A 17,352-nucleotide genomic window follows, 5' to 3' on the forward strand; every position below is an offset into this window, starting at 1 on the left:
CTGTGAATGAAGCATCTTTGGTGGCAAAAGCCAAGAAGATCTCTTCAAAGCTAGAATTAACCAGGGTCAATCATGTAGCTTACGTCATTAGGATTGAATGCAACGTTTCATGCTTTAGAAAGGAATTCCACTCACTATGTCTAAACAGGATGCTGCTTTCGAGGAACTTGACCTTATTATGAATGAAGTTGCACGCTTCAAGGTATATTAGAGAGTAATAAGATAAAATTATTGTTATGTATGTGGCTTATATAGAGTGGAACTCTAGATCAAATAAATGCTGAAGCGAAGTAGTGGAGTGAGGGGAGTGTATCGCACCGAACGAAAGGGAGTGGAGGCAAACTGCTGAACCACGTAAATTCTTGTGTTGATTTCTCTATTTCATCTCTTTATTATTACACATAAAATCCAATTGGCAATAGAGCAATGTTCAGTTGGCAAGTTCTTCGATTGTAAAATTCGATATGATGAAATTTGACGGGTCTGAAAATTTCGAATTATGGCAGTGAAGAATGAAGGACTTGTTAGCACAGCAAAGAATGGTAAAAGCACTATATAGGAAGAAGCTAGAGGGTACGTTAGATGACGATTGGGAAGAGCTCGAGACACGAGCAGTTGGTATAATTCGGCTTTGTTTGGTGGATGAGATCATGTATCACATCATGGATGTTGAGTCTCCAGCGGAGGTTTGGGAAAAATTGAAGAGTCGTTATATGTCGAAGTCTTTCATGAACAAGCTGCATCTGAAGCAGTGATTGTACGGGCTCAAGATGTTGGAGGGTACAAATCTGATTCAGCACACCAATGTGTTTAATCAAATTATCAGTGATTTATTGCGACTTGAAATCAAGTTTGATGATGAAGACAAGGTAATGATATTGTTGTGCTCTCTTTCTCTTCCGTATGACCACCTAGTGACCACGTTAACGTGTGGTAAAGAGACTTTCGAATTGGAAAAAGTCACATCAGTCCTGTTGGCCTACAACCAGCGAAAACTGCATATTAGGAAAAGTTCACAGGGAGAAAGGCTGATCATAAAGGGCTACCAGGATCGTAAGAGAATGAAAGACAATGCTAGTTTTTACAAAGAGAACACAAGATCAAAATGTAAGAATCAAAATTGGAAAAACGTCAAATGCTACAAATGCCATCAGATGGGTCACGTTAAGAAAGACTGTCCGAATAAGAAGTAAGGTGATTCAAGGAAAAGTGATGGATCCTCAAATTCAGCTAGTGTTGCAGAAGGACACTCGGATTCTAAAGATAGAGACATGCTATCAGTCTCTACAGGTAATTCTGAAAAATTACATGACTGCTCGGTACTTAATTCAGCCTGCTCATATCACATGTGTCATCATCAGGATTGTTTTGATTCATATGCTCTGGGTAATTTTGGATCTGTTCTGAAGGGTAATGATGCATTATGTAAGGTCATTGGAATGAGATCTATAAAATTTAAAATGTTTGATGGTGTGGTAAGGACCTTGGAGGATGTTATGCATGTACCTGAGTTGAGAAAGAATCTAATTTTTAGGCACTTTAGACACAAATGGTTACTTTTATAAGTCACAGTGTGGGACTGTAACAGTAAAGAAAAGGGCTATAATTGTGATGAAGGGTCACAAATTAGCAAGCAATATCTACAAGCTACTCGAAAATACAGTTGTAGGTGGAGTTGTTATGGCAAAATCTAAGTCAGATGACACTCTTCTATGGCATATGCGACTGGGGCATCTAGGAGAATGTGGTGTGGTCGAGCTTCAGAAGTGGAATTTGATAAAGGGGGTAAAATCATGTAAGCTGGATTCTGCAAGTTCTGTGTACTTGGAAAATAGTCCTGAGTACAGTTCAAGATGGAAAAGCGCAAGACAGAAGGAATTCTTGATTATGTGCACTCAGATATTTGGGGACTAGTGAGGGAGTTGTCCAAATGTAGATTTCAGTATTTCATTACTTTTATAGATGACTTCTCTAGAAAAGTTTAGGTATATTTTATAAAGCACAAGTTTGAAACCTTTGCCAAGTTTAGATTGTGGAAAATAGAAGTAGAGACCAAACAGGTAGAAAAATTAAGTATCTGAGGACAGACAATGATACGATACAGAGTACACAGATTCAGAGTTTCCAAAATTCTGTGAGGAGCATAATATTTAACAGCATTATATAGTTCGCAAGAGACCACAATACAATGGTGTAGCAAAGAGATGAACAGAACAATTACAGAATGTGCAAAACGTTTGAGGCTGAATGCATGACTTTCGAAGATTTTTTGGGCAGAAGCAGTGAACATAGCATGTTATGTTATAAACAAATCACCACGAGCAGCACTAGATGGGAAAGTTGCAGAGAAAGTTTGGACATGTAATGAAGTTGATTATTTTGAATTTAGAGTATTTGGGTGTTCGGCTTATGTGCATGTATCTAATAATCAGAGATCCAAACTTGGTCCGAAATCAAGAAAGTTCAATTTTCTAGGCTATGTGAAAGGTGTAAAAGGTTACAAGTTTTGGGATTCAGAGACAAGGAAGATGATGATAAGTAGGGATGCAGTCTTTGATGAAGCATTTATCCTTAAATATTCTTCAGATAAAGAGAAGCTCAGTTCGGACGAGGGCAACAGCAACAACCAAGTGGTGCAAGTAGAGCTAGATAATGTTGACAAGGAGATTAAAGCTCAGGGAGCGGATAGTTTTAGGTCAAAAGTGGAGTAGTATCATAGTATTGCTATAGATAGATCACGTCGCACTATCAGGCCACCAAGGAAGTATGGATTTGAGGGTTCGATTTCTTATGCACTCATCACCAGTAATAGCAATCCTATAACTTTTCAAGATGCCATTGGTAATCAGAGAAAGGTAAATGGATAAAGGCTATGACGGAGGAAATTGAGTCACTGCATAAAAATAATATTTGGAATTTGGTGGAAAGGGGAAGAAACCGATAGGTTTACAAAAAGAACGAATTAATGTCAGAAAAGAAAAGAGAAAGATACAAGGCTCGATTAGTAGCAATGGATACTCACAGAGGAAGGGAATAGATTATGATAAAATTTTCTCTTCGGTCGTCAGAAGCACTTCTATCAGGATTGTTTTGGCAATGGTGGCTAGTTTTGATTTGGAGTTAGAGTAGCTAGATGTGAAGACTTGCTTTTCCTCATGGTGATTTGGAGGAATGGATTTTCATGAAGCAGCCAGAAGGGTTCTTGGAACCAGAAACAGAGAATCTTGTGCGTAAACTGAAGAAGCCTTTATACGGGTTTAAGTAGTCTCCACAACAATGGTACAAGAAATTCGACCTCATATGATTCAGATTGGCTACAATCATTGTGAGTATGATTATTGTGTTTACTACAGAGTTCTTTAGGATGATTTATATATTTTCTTGATGTTATATGTAAACCACATGCTAATTGCTGCTAAGAACATGAATGAGGTAGACAGATTGAAATTTTTTATGAACAGTAAGTTTGATATGAAAGACTTAAGACCAGCTAAGATGATTCTTGGTATGGAGATCAACAGAGATAGGAAGGCCAGAAAATTATGGGTGTCTCAGAAAAATTAGTTAAAGAAAGTGTTGGAGAGGTTTAGCATGTCGGATGCAAAACCTGTTGCTACACCATTAACAAATCACTTCAGATTGTCTAATAATAAGTGCCCAAAGAATCAGATTTATCATGCAAAAACCAAGGACATTGATGTGAGATTTTGCAAGATAAATGAGTTGGTTACTTCAGGAGAACTGCTGTAAGAGAAGGTGCATACCTCAGAGAATGCAAGAGATATGATGACAAAGCCAATCACAATGAATATGTTCAAGTATTGTTTAAACTTGATTAACATCTCTAGGTGTTAGAGAGGATGTGTTCTAACCCATTGGTCCTAAACGGTGTGGTTTCCGAGGTTATATTTTTCTCTTGAGGGATGAATATTCGCCAAGGTGGAGATAATTGTGCATGTGACTCATATAAAGTGGAACACAGTTTCCCTGGATCAAATAGATTGATGCCTTTCGCACATGATAAATATTTCCCATGATATTGATTAAGTCTCACCTTGGTTTTCAATGTTTTGTGATATGTTCTCTCGGGGTGACAATTAGTCCCTACATTTCTTAGACAGAATAAGTCTCACCTTGGTTTTCAAAGTTTTGTTAGAACCTTCACTTCACATTTTGCAGAAGAAGCTCGCATAAACTCACAAATTGCGAGGATGGACCTAGCTTTTTGTCTGCAGTTTTCATCTCTACAACCCTATATTAATGTTCATCATTCTTTGACTGTTTAATTATTTATGCTTCATCGAGTGCTTGCGAAGTTATCCTTACTGGTAGATAGGGTTTTTTCTCTTCCTTACATTTTGTAGCATCAGATATTTTCTTTCCCAAGCGATGTTTTTTCGAGCATGTTCTATCTTTTCTTCCAGCTTTGTTGTCAGGTTTGTTCATCTAGAGAATCAAATATATATATATAATGTGTCAAAAAAATAATGGAGAAATTTACTTATTTATTTATTTTAATTGATGAAAACCTTTTAAAAAAAATACATCGATGCGAGAAATATATGAGAGAGGAGTGTTATATATATATATATATATATATATTTTTATCAAGGTGTCCACCTTCGACGACTATTTATTGGGTCTGTGATCCAATCCCTCTTCACACAGACAAATTAAACCGCGGGATGTGCCTCCTACTGAACAGGGTCCGAGCGCCTCTCCAACTGAACTGCCAAAGTGTCTAGTGAGCCAATCCACGTTGCGCCTTATCTTCCAAGACATTCCTGCTTTCCAAGATAAATTATGTCTTCCAGTATATGTCTTGCCTTCCAAGAGCTCCACGAATCAAACCCACGATCTCTGAACTGTCAGCCTTGAGAGAATCCTTTCTTTGTCAGTGGAGAAGTGCATGGGGCTAAGTGTTGCAAATATTTATTTGCTCAATGCTTGTTTTTGGCATATTCTACGTAGCAATGACCCGATGTCGGTGCACATATTTATGCGTCAAAAGCAATTTTAATCATATAATGCGCTTTTATGATCGACAATTGAAAACCGATTTTTATGTTGGGAAAAATGAAAAATTTGTATATTGTGACTTCCAAGATAAAGTTTAAAGAGGAAATCGATAAAATTTCAGAGATGTCATGTAATGATTACGTGGAAAATCAATTACTTCATGACTGACTGTCAATTGGACCAGGGGCGGAGCCAGGAATGTTTTTCAGTGCGGGCATAATAATGCCGAACTTTGAGTTTTTGACTATGAATTTAATAATGATAAAAATATAAAACAATACTACTGCAAACTAAAAATAATATAGCAGTGTTCTATGAAAAAAGGTCATTAAGAAAGCTCAATATAAGCCAATTACCTTGTTGTTGGCAGCAGCATGCTTCTTGAGAACCGAAGCCTGGGATTTCTGGATTTGTATATGAAACATTCTTTAATATCACATCTTTCCTCTTTTCTAAGGAAACCACCAACCATCACTGTAATATTGACTCCATTGTATGCTTCAACAACATTAGCTTTTGCAAAACCACCTGATTTAAATAGCATAGTAGATAGATACATATTATCCACTTTTTAAGTTTTAACCTATATCTCATCTGGCATACAAAATGTCAAAATACATGAATGCAACATTGACCAATCCCATATCCAATTATTACTGGGAGTGAGTGAGAATAATTCATAATGACAAAAGAATCATATATTCACAATTTCACAATCTCAATTCGCAGTGCGATTCACATTTCACAATCCAATTCACATTTCACAATTTCACATTATCAACCCAATTTCACAATATCAATTCACCTTATCAATCCAATTTAATGCTCCATTCAGACATACACCATACTATTAATTTATTTATCACTATTTTTTATCTATTTATATATAATTTAAAGTGTTTATAAACACTTTCCAAATATTTGATATATGCTTAATAATTTTCCATGATTACTTCCACGATCGCTTAATTGCATAATCATTATGGATTCCTCTTCTTATAATTATTTGTAATCCTATCCCTATATTTAGTTGGAGCCATATTCTGGAGATAAAAATGAATTAAATTCATAATATTTTACAAGTTAGTAGTCGCAGCTTTCATGCAAATTCTCTTTTCTTTCTTTATGAAACCAAAAGTTGGATCTTTTGCAAACTTCTTTTGCCCAAAAGAACTCGATAAGATAATTAAAATATTTAGACTTCTGCAACTGCAATATTCTATTCTAAGCGATCCCTCTTTCATCCATTTTAGCGCTTTTTTCTTTATCATTTTTAACCCTTTTCCAGCAGCCCTTGACATTCACTTTTCTTTGGGATGGGTCCATGGCACCTAATCGTTTTTTGGTTAAGTTTATATGATTTGGTAACAATTTGTAAATAGACCCATTTCTTGTACTTTGTTCACCCTTAGGCCGACCATAGCACTCAATTTTTGGAGCTTGGGTATTGCACTTGGGAGAGCAGTGAGCAGATATCAATACAAATGACAGGTAATTCAGCAATTTTTGGAGCTTGGGTAATGGGTATCGCACTCGGTTCATTTCTATTTTCTCTTGTGCCTAATTTTTACTAAAATGACAGGTAATTCAGCAATGGAAAATTAATTAGCACACAAATTAACTCAAATTGAAATCATAGTCAGTAAGTCACCTTCACCTTCTTCGTTCAATCGTTCTTCTGCTGGGCTACGGCCGGCGGGCCTACGACTTCTTTTCTTCAAATTGAAATCAAGGTCAGTAAGCCACTGCTGCCCACGGCTTCTTTTCTTCAGTTCTTCTTCTTTAGAGGCGGCAGCTGATGCTTGGCGAGAGGCGATGGCAGTTACGGTCCTGCGGAGTTGGGTGGGGGAGGATTGGGGTTTCAACTTTGGAGATACCGGATACACTTACAGTGTCGGAGATTAGAGCCCCTAATCTAGGAGATGCCGGCCACCGGTGGATTGGAAGTAGAAGCAGCCGGCGGGGGCGGAGCAGGTGAGAGTTGAGAGATGGAGAGAGACGAGATTCAAGGGTTTGGTTAATTGGTTTGGTTTTGATTTCAATTAAAACGGGTTAATTGAATGATTTGAATCCACATTCCAGGTCCGGGTCGGTAAACAGGTCATGGGTTGTGGGTAGTTGGACTTCCATCTGGGTTGGACATTTAACCAGGTTTTTAATAAAAAAAATAAAAATAAAAAAATTGGGCCTATTGGAGCCCAAAAGTTCAGTGCGGGCATCTGCCCGCACTGGGCCTAATGGGGTCCGCCCCTGAATTGGACAATTTCATTAGCTTGAAGACAATAAGTGACAAAAAAGAGATTTAATAATGAAATTGAAATTGTTCCAAAATTTTATAATAACATATTATTTTCAGAACTCAGCACACGAGAATTGGAATTAACATTATCCGAAATCTTATTGGCAACAGATCGAATTAATAGCTCAACATGGCTTCAAAAAATGTGTTGACATCATCTTGAGAAAAAGTGATGTAATAAAATATATTGGAAAGATGACGAGTTCCGACAACATAACTCAACTCTCATCCAATACATCGAATAAGACTTTACATTAGAAGAATCTAGCAAAAAGTCTAAAGTTTGGATATTATTCTAACACACTTTATAATGTGACGAGCCAAGAAGAATATAGAAAAAAATTAAAGTTATGATAGAAATTACAAACTTCATCCCTTCTCTCCCTCTAAAGGTCCATTATAATTCAACAATTTGTTTAATCGATACAAATTGTGACCCTGATCTTGCAGATATTTCGATTCCAGTGAATGATGACGCTATATCTTCAATCCGCTTAATTCTTAACAAATTAGTATTCGCAATTTGTGAGGGTCGTTCTAGCTATATAAGAAATCCTTGATTAATAATAAGATAAATAACTTATTCCGAAAATCCGATATATTTATGGAATCGGTTATTATTTCTGAATAAACTATAAAGAACAATACAAAGAACATATACATACAAGAAGTCATAAAACAACAATGCACTAAGCAATCGAACACAGACCAAAACCAATAGAATTCGAAAAAGTCGAAGCTGTTTGGGTATCATAGTCGAATTAAGCCCAACCCTGTTTGTATCTGCGGAATAATTCTTCGGTTTGAGCATTTCTGTATGCGCTGCAAGCAATAAGATAAACCCAAATTAGAACCACAACTGTGACTATAAGGATTATGTTGGCTTTCCTCCATTCGTGTCTTAGGTTTCCCAATAGACCAGCCTTGCAAGAATTACAGTTATAGCACAGTTGGCTCGGATCGTTGTTCCATATGAAGCAATCTGCGTCCGCTGCTTGGTTTGATGGGCCGATCCACGATATGGGACTCGTGTATTGGAACCCACAGATTGTTGGAGGCTTACAGCAACCAGACTGCAATGGGTAAAATTTTAGGAAAGAGAAACAAGTCCTAGAAAATGTGTGTTAAATGAACTACCTGGGCTCACAAAAATTTAGGGCAACCAAGAATGTAAAGCACGGTGCCAAAGCTAGCAACCGTATGAACATATCAATGTCTCGGGGGCACAGACAAGATATAATCCTAATTATAGTAGAGCAATTGAATTAGGTGCAAAATTTCCAGATCACGCTAACGAAAAAAACAGAAACAATTGAAATATTGTAGATGACAGCATGCAATCGGAAAATGCTAAAGGGACCACCACTAATTAGACAACAAACAAGACTACTTGTTGGCCGGATAAATTCATTTTCTTCGAATTCATATTGTATGATATAGAATAAAGAATTGTGGAATCCACATGGAATTGTGGCCAAAAGAACCCAGATTTGTGTGATAATGGAGTCTTTGACTCTTAAGTTGAAAGTAATATTACATTAATCAAGCAAATTTTGGACAAAAATTATTGTTGTAGGTCCAAATCACCTTTATTTTTGTTCATTCAAATGGGAAGCATTTTCGTTATGCATTTTAAGAATATTAGGCCTAATCTCTCCCATAAAGATTGATTTTAAAAATAACAATCCCCTGGAAGGGCTCAGATCAGAGAAATTTCAGGGATGTTCTGCATTACCGAAATTAATGAACATAATCTATAAAAGTGCACTAATCATTGGCCTAATGTTCATGAAATCCTCACCAAAAGTTTCTTCTGCAACCTCAGTACAAGTGCACCTTTCCTTGTATTTTCACTTAAAAGTAAAACGCCCAATTATCATCTCAACAACTTATTAAGTCAAAAAGAAATGTAAAACACATAGAACTGCGTTTGGAATCATTTAAAAAAAAGAAAGAAAGTATATTTACCTCAATTGGAAAAGTTGGTCTATGTCAGGGACATGATTGATTATTGGGTTTAGCCAGAATGACGAAAGGAAAAGATTGGGTTCTACAATCAAGATTAGAAGCAACAGAAATCGCGCGCTCTGTGCGTGTAATGCATGTAACTAGGAATATATGCACGTCTTGATGTATGTGTGCGTGCTTTTATGTGCTTGGGTATGTTTTCTGTTATTTGTTGCAAGGTAAGAGCTTTTTGCCCACTAGAAAATTATTCAATGTGCAGGAGAGACCTCCATTTCCCAACTCTACCTGCAGTCTAGCTTTGTTTGAAAGTGGGTGGGACGTGGAGCTCTTAGTTGTTATTAATCTCTTCAAACTGCATAGTTTTACAGGCTGGCGAATTTATAGAATTTTCTCTTATTTCAGTTTGTGTCTGCTTGTGTTAAAACATTTTATGCTCAAGAGAACCAGAATTTCCCTATAAAGCATGCATTAGAAAGTACAAGACTATAACACGCTTTTAAGTTACTATAATAAATTCATTGTTTTCCTTTTCTTTTGGCAATCAATTGCAATATATACGGACAGTGCTTCCAAATAAAATATGTAAAAAATATGTAGAACCTATTTGGCTTATCCTCGCTGCCTTTCTCTTATCTTCAGGACTGTAACTGATCGTCAACGTGCTATGCTAGAAGAATTTGCAAAGGAGGAAATCATTCGTGAAAATGACATGTTTGCTGAAGGCATTAGGTCCGCACATATATTTACATCTTGTTGAAATACTCGTCTCCCCCCTAAAAATATCAAAATAAAAGAAAATGTCTAGGTTTGTTGAAATTCTCCCCCTCCCACTAAAAAAATCAGAAGAAAAATGGAAAAACTGGGTTTCTGAATAAGTTTCCAGGAATCTAAGTTATGCATAGCACGCCTTCTGCCAATAAGCTGTTCACTGGAAGCCTTTTCTCGTCATTCAATCCTATTAATTTTGTAGAGCTGTTATACTTTTATACATTGTGCAATTGAGGTTTTATTTGGACTACATATAAATAGCTCTTGTGTAGTCAGCATTCTGAGTGTGGTGAACATTCTGAAAATGGTTAACAGGCTTTACCAGCAGCTGTGTACTGATTGAACTTTCAGGTGGCAGCAAATTGTTGAACGTCTATTGGAGCCAAAATTGCTGCTCCAATTCTCATTTTTCATGTTGATAATTCTCTTGCTAAACAAAATCACCTGAGTGATGCTGAGGTTGCTGCACGATTTATGTCGATGAGATGCACATTTGTTTGGTGAATGAACAAGTGGCTACTGGGTACCCTTTGATGGGTGCAAGATTCCCGTAGCTTCTCTTCTGTTGATAGTGTTTGAATGGTATTTCGACAAAATTTTACCCCTTTACTTTTGGGTAATGGATCAGTGGACATTATTTGGAGAAATGAATCTGGATAAGCTATAAAATTTCTACTTCCTGTATTAGCTTTTATATCATCATTTGTGGTAATACCTTGATTTTGTACTTCGTCTATTAAGATTTGACTAACTCACACGAGATATATACCTTGCATTCTTAGTGCTTGTTTGGTATTGCTTTTAGTGCTAATAAGCAATGGGTCATATGGTATGTGTGTATAGGAAGTAGTCAGTGGGTAAAACTACAAGTTTTAAGGAATGTGTAGATAATATTGATATTTGATAAACTTATAGTGTAGACACCATATTATAGTTTAGAGAAACATTATATATTCTTTTGAGACGAGATGGTAGGATGATTGTGATCATGAAGTTCTAATGAACTAATTTGTTATTATAATAAAATTAGGTGGTAATTAAAAGCTTCTGTTTGGTTTTGTAAAAAATTAAAATTTTAGTAGAATTTGATTAAAAAAATTAATAAAATGTGTAGTTGAAAAATTGATAAAAGTTATGAATTTCGTGAAATATGTAATTAAAAATGAATTCAGAAAAAGAAATGAATTTTTAGAAAATGGGGTCCAAACGAGAGCCAAGTACCATCAATTCGTATAAGTGTTTAAATGAGACATATCTACATTTGAGTGTTGTATTAATTAATGACATTTAAAGCTTGTGTTTAATACCAAGTGTGCTACGTAACACCGTTCATCAAAAATAGACTTCGTGTTCTCAGCACTTTGATTTGATCCCTTAATTTAAGGGTCAATTACGGCTCCAATCTTTTACATGTGGTTATGGATTCCTAAACTTCAAAACTTAGGTTTTGGATTCTCGGTTCTATTTGGACTCGGGAATTTGGGTTCTTATGAGATCATCAATTTAGATGTTAAAATCACACAAATTTTAGTTGAATACTTGAATTATGGATTAATGTTAAGGGGTTTGACATTTTTGTCCTCTAGTCGCGAATCTTCACTTGCAATTTTAACTTTTGAATTGATTATTTCAGTTACTTTGGAACCTAGATTCATCAATTTAAATGGATTCCGGATTGAAAACCTCAAATTTGAAAGATTGATGATGCAAAAACTCACATTACGTAAAAGGTTGAGTAGCTCAATCTTCATTCCCCATTAATTTGATTATTGACATTTTCTCCTCCTCAAATATTAAATCTTCTTTTTCTTCTCTGTATGTAATCAAATTGACTTTATCTAATTAATCATAGAGATTATTGGCATAATGATGAATTGCACTCATTATTTGTCTAAAACTAATCTCGCGGGAAGAAGTAGAGGCAATTGGAGCAAAGGCCGAGCTTCCACCAGCAAAGGAAGACATCAATGCCAATCCAAGCAGCGTAAAAGTGCGCACATGTAAACATAATATCGTGCTTTTTACAATACTTTTTTAAGGCTTATAATCTTTCTCTTTCGTCGATTTTGTTTGAAAAAGTTGTATAAATTAAAAAATAAATAAATTGAAAAACAGTTGGTGCCTCTTTATCTGTGCACGGTTACACTTTCCAGAACAATAAAATAGTGTTCCCATGCAAAATCTTCAATCCGTAGCAGATAAGATGATAGACGCAGGAGATATAGCCATTAATACTGTAAACTATGTCTTGCCGGATAACAACTCGTAACTCAGAATTCACTACTCACTACATCCCCAAGATGGTCAAAGCTTCACATGTTATGTTATTGAAGCGTTTATAAACTGTTAAAATTATACATCGATAGAATTGAGTTGTCAATAATACTTGTGAATTCCTTTAAGAGTGTGAATAAAAAGTGATTTAAGTGTTTATATGCAATTTATAAACACGATGTAACAAACATTTTGTTAGTATGTCTGCGTAATAAATTATTAGTAAATATGTCGTACAAGCAAAATTGTCAAAGCTAAAATTGCATTTGGTCAATTTATCTTTTAATTGTGTTAGTATCGTCGTCCAAAAGTCACTTATTCACGCAAAATTTCAATAATTTTGTTTAGTATTCCGTATTGGAATAAATCTTCACTCCACTTAATGTATCAATATACACTGAAAGAAAGCAAATTAATGTCATCTTTTTTTGCACTAATTTTCTAGTATTCTATGTGATGAGCATATTTATTCTATGTGTTAAATTCCACAAACGTTAATTTTTCATCATTTATGATCAACCTAATAATTGCATTTGTAGTCCCATTAGGGTTGCAATTCTAGTTTTGGTGGGACTAATATGTCATTAAATGATAATTGAAATCAGATGACCAAATTTCACCTTTTATTTAGCTTATAATTTAACGTCACTTAAACTTAGGTTGCATCCCCATTAAGGTAAAAATTGTAGAATCTTTTTATTGCTTGTCATTCTTGTTCTTTGTTAATTAAACTCAGTGCTTTCAGTGTTACTAATTAATGTATTTCATCTTCCTAACTCTTCCTCCCTAATGTTTTTTTTTTAATCATTTTTTCATCTTTTAAGTTAATTTATTGTGTTAACTGTATTCATATTGATGGGTAGGACGAAGATGTTTCTATGAATGGACAATGTTACACGTATTAAATCTTTTACCTACTACTCACAACACGGGTGAGGACCACATGTAGGCATGTTTAAATTCACGCGGGGCCCGCCATACATTGTGAGAGGGTGTAAAACATTCGATAAGGAATTGGGTGTACAAATATCTTTTTCCTCCTATGAATTAAGTGTACCTTTTATATTAAATAAATAAATTTTCCCTGTACTTATTATCGAAACTCGTTTAAAAAATTATACATCTGACCAATACTTATTCACAAAGTAGTAAGTGCTATTAATTGAATAGCGTTAGTCATATAATCAAGATTGATAATCTCGGTTGACAACCTCCTCACAGGAGGGAGGTTCACGATTTTTTATTCATCGTGGGCTCTCCTATTATGTGTCTAATTGTCAACCAAAATTATCAATTCTGATTGTACATGTAACATGGCCGATATTATTTCCTAGGCATTGCAATTAATTTATTAGTTCAACTGTGACAAGGGCCAGACCTCAGCAGAGCAGAGGTGCAAAGTACTGAAACTCAAACATGGGTCATTTTACCCTAGCTTTTTAATTAATGAAAATTATGGAGTAAATGTGTTACATTATTTTATCAATATGGATAATCTATAAAATAATATGGTTGTTGATTATTAGTTCAAACACATGTGCCCCAACAACACAAGCATCTTAACTACTAGGTCCACGTAGAAGTAGGATAATCCATGTGAGACTACCTACCAAGGAAGCGTTTGGTATGTTTCTACTTTTGCTTCTATTTCTCAATTTCAGAATAAGTTACTTTAATTAGGGCCCAATTAATTTAGATAAAAATCATATTTTGATAAAAAAAAAATGATGAGATGTGTGATTAAAAAGTTGTAGATCTCAAGAAATGTATGATTAAAATTAAATATTGACTTTAATTGAAAACTGATTTATAAAAAAGTTTTTCTTCTGAAGTGGTTTCAGGGAAAGTCTTTTCTTTAAAAGCTTTTTTAACTAACAGAAGCACCTTAGTAGTATAAGAAAAATAACCAAATGCGTCTAAAAAATAATTTTTAAATCTCGGAAGCTCTTTTTAGGTTTTTTAAAGTCATGTCAAACAAGTCATATCTGATGTCAACTGTAGCAGAGAATCATTCTGCAAATGACGGCTTAATGAAAATTATTTAATGTATAATTATTTATTTGTCAGTAATTTAATTGGTTTATATTATGTACGAAAGGATCTTCTACTGATGAGGAGGATTTGAACAAGCTGTAACCCACGTTGCCACATGCATAAATTGATTTGGGCTTCTTTTCTAAATTCTTACACTAAAATTAATTAAGATCTGTTTTGCAAATTGCACCTAATTGAAAACAGAATTCTTGCTGTTTGTTTAATTAATACTATTCTGATTTTCTTCTATATAAGAAAATAACTTGATTACATTCGTTATTGTCATCATCCGAGATGGAGCCACATCTAAAAGTCTTCACATCACTAGCGTGTCAATGAATCTGCTCCTGAAAAATAAAGATCTTACTATATGTACATCAAGATTTACATAAAGAATTACATAATGTCACATAACACTCTACCACCTGTCACTTTAAAATACAATCAACATTTTCATCAAATCTTTTCCCGCTTATGTATATTTTTGATGTACAAAAAAAAAATTCCTCCCCACCGCCTCGGGATACAAGAACACAACTATGAAACCCCCATTCAACTAGCAATGAGTTGTCGCTTATGACCAATCCTTCACATCTCCTCGATGCTTTCCATCTCTAAATCGCATAAGGTGCGGTTGGCTCACCCAAATGCTAGTCAATAGGTTACCTACAAAACCGAAGATGTCTCACAAGGCAAAGTAAACAACACTGCTTCATTGACGTGGCCAAGGTGAATCCCAATTTTAGGGGGTCGTATACACATCAGTCGAAAATTACTAGAGGATCAAAAGACGTAATCTAAAAAATAAGACCGAGGGTCAAAGATAATCGCCCCAAGAATATCAACTGGCATGTCTCAACCATAAATATTGTCTAACCTTCGAATGTGTCAAAAAAATATCTCGACTAATATGCCCGTCTATAGGTCATTGAGGTGAAAAACTAAACTAGGGTTTCTCATCATCAACCTTCATTTATTAACACCTCAAAAAATTGACTAGTTTCAAAAAATTACCCTTCGATTCGAATGTGTAAATATTATAGGAATATGCAACTAAAATCACATTAATTATATCAACTTAGAGTTTGCAAATTAAATACAACTATATGAATGTTGGATCCCTCCTAATTCATATGGGATGTCCAATAATCACATCACATGTGATACCATTCATAATATTCCAGTTTATTATCATCAAATTAAGTGGGAATGCATTTATAGAGCTTAATTAAGAAATCCTTTTACATCAACTAATTTATTTTAATAGTATATTTCAAATGAAATTTGTATTTGTACACTGATTTTTGACACTTACATTATTGTCAAGTGTTAATTGGATGGAAAAAACTGTTTGAAATTAAAAATGTCCAATATGATAATGACACGTGATAAAGTGTGTACGTAATAAGGTTCATTTCAAATTAAGATTCAAACAAAGTGAGATATATTGTAGGAGCATGTCTGAAACGAGGGTAGGCCTATGGTTGCCACTTGTTTTGGTCCAATGGTGAAATGCATCGGGGTGTGCCTTTGGGTGATATATGGTGATTTGCACATCTTTCAACGAGTTATAGTTTTTTGGGTCATTTGATCGTATCTTTCTATAAGTACATTACTTGGTTCCGATGTGCGAGAAATCCCCTTTTATATATCCCTGTCTGGTCCTTATTATATCTCATCAAATTAAATTAAATTTTTTTCTCCTATTTTCAATCACAGAATCTTCAATATAATAATATTATATAGAAATCGAAAACTTTTCATTCTTTCACAGCTATCTATTTAAAAAAAAAAAAAAACCCTATTCCCACTATTATAATCAAAATTAATAGGGACCAAACGGGGCTATTTAGAACATTATTTTATTTTATTTTTTTTGGGAAAAATGTTTATACTGAGGAATGTGTATTCAATTGGGATTTTTGAACACTTTTATGGATTTTTTTTAAGCATTGACTTCTGTGGATTTCATGGACTTTTTATGGATTCGTGTGAAATTAATGGAAGTCTTTCGTAAATTTATATAGACTTTTATTTTAAACTTTTATAGAATTTAAAAGATTTTCTTTTAGAGGTTGTTTGTCTCCCATTTTGGGAGAAAATATAGAGTTTTGAATAGTAATTTTTGGAGAATGTGTGGTTGAAGTTTAAAATTTTTTATTAATTTGTGCGTAAAATATTTTATTGTGTGAATATGTGATGGAAAATGTTACTGTAATAATTTATTTTGTTAGAGGATAACAAATCAGGTCATTGAAATGGGCCCACTTCCTGTCAAAAAAAAGACGCCCACAACATTTGACTATCCCAATGTCATTTGATTTTGTCAATTATCATTTCAATCCTTCATTTTTCTGCAAGTGTAAAACATGGAGGCACAGTTCTGTCATTTTCATAGTTGCTGACACTATTAATAATGCGGTAACCAAGGGACCCACTGCATAGCAAACTATTGAAATTTTTAGCACCAGGATATCAGCACGGCCCCTTTGCACAGGATTTATACAGGTGCGCACACATGAGGTGAATCTCACACATAGGGTCCACGTCCATGTGACAATCCCTGTACAATGAGCTTTTTCCAAATTTTTTATTATAATGGGGGTGAGAATATCTCCCAAACTTAGTTTAAAATAGAATTTACGTAAATCTAGAGCAACACTTTAAAATTTTTACGCACGATGTGGTGATTCCTACAATTTCCTTCCATATTCTCATGTAATAAAAAATATTTTTTAAAAAATAAAAATTTAAGTCATCTCAATTAAATAAATAATAATCAAAATAATATATATGTTATATTATTCTTTCATAAAAAAATAAATAAAAAAGTAATAAGAATCTTTAGTTACAATTTATTATTATTATTATTATTATTTTTATTTTTATAGCAAATGGAGAGAGAAGTTATTTTAATCATAATTCTCATGTTTGTAGAAGGGGAAGAGAGAGAAATATTGAAAGAAACTTTTTTTTTTCTCATTTGTTAA

The 17,352-nt window shown here is 34.4% G+C and overlaps 2 long non-coding RNA genes across 3 annotated transcripts; one reads left to right on the top strand and one right to left on the bottom strand.

Annotated features, from left to right (window-relative positions):
* Positions 1-4,590: 4,590 nt before the first annotated feature.
* Positions 4,591-7,046, bottom strand: LOC111374483. Of its 2 annotated transcripts, none has more exons than XR_002699151.1 (3): positions 6,671-7,046; positions 5,376-5,547; positions 4,591-4,963 (listed from the first exon to the last, which is right to left on the bottom strand). It is a non-coding gene; the product is annotated as an uncharacterized LOC111374483 (long non-coding RNA). The 2 variants fall into 2 exon arrangements; XR_002699150.1 differs by having other exon boundaries at positions 4,591-4,873; positions 6,671-7,042.
* Positions 7,047-9,313: 2,267 nt separating this feature from the next.
* On the top strand, positions 9,314-10,790 carry LOC111374485. The gene is made up of 2 exons (XR_002699152.1): positions 9,314-10,015; positions 10,406-10,790. It is a non-coding gene; the product is annotated as an uncharacterized LOC111374485 (long non-coding RNA).
* Positions 10,791-17,352: the final 6,562 nt, after the last annotated feature.

This window comes from Olea europaea, unplaced genomic scaffold, assembly GCF_002742605.1.
Source record: "Olea europaea var. sylvestris unplaced genomic scaffold, O_europaea_v1 scaffold1256, whole genome shotgun sequence".
NCBI lineage: Eukaryota > Viridiplantae > Streptophyta > Magnoliopsida > Lamiales > Oleaceae > Olea > Olea europaea.